Source organism: Cicer arietinum, chromosome 5 (assembly GCF_000331145.2).
Source record: "Cicer arietinum cultivar CDC Frontier isolate Library 1 chromosome 5, Cicar.CDCFrontier_v2.0, whole genome shotgun sequence".
In the NCBI taxonomy this organism is placed as follows: domain Eukaryota; kingdom Viridiplantae; phylum Streptophyta; class Magnoliopsida; order Fabales; family Fabaceae; genus Cicer; species Cicer arietinum.
This window is the reverse complement of record NC_021164.2, coordinates 7,937,121-7,937,403: the sequence shown is the minus strand read 5'-3', so window position 1 is coordinate 7,937,403 and position 283 is coordinate 7,937,121. Positions and strand designations below refer to the sequence as shown.

Sequence of the window (283 nt, the reverse complement as noted above, 5' to 3'; positions counted from 1 at the left end):
TAGATTACATGAGCGATATAAATAATAAATATTATATTTTATTATTTGATATATTTTAAAAAAATAAATAATTGAATTTTAGTGAAATATATATTTTAAAGAAAAATATTTTATACGATTATACGTGTACCCAATTAATGTAATACTTTTAGGTGCGCTTGACTGATGTTAAGTATGCACGTAGTTATATTTCAATTATTTATAACTATTTTATATTTTTAGTTATTTTTTTATAAATAATTATCTTGAGATAGTAGTGATATTGTGTTTGATTTGCATTATT

General features: G+C 18.0%; 1 protein-coding gene across 1 annotated transcript in view; it reads right to left on the bottom strand.

Annotated features, from left to right (window-relative positions):
• LOC140920350 (uncharacterized) overlaps positions 1-283 on the bottom strand; it is a 3,974-nt gene that overhangs the window by 1,479 nt on the left and 2,212 nt on the right. The window lies entirely within an intron of this gene.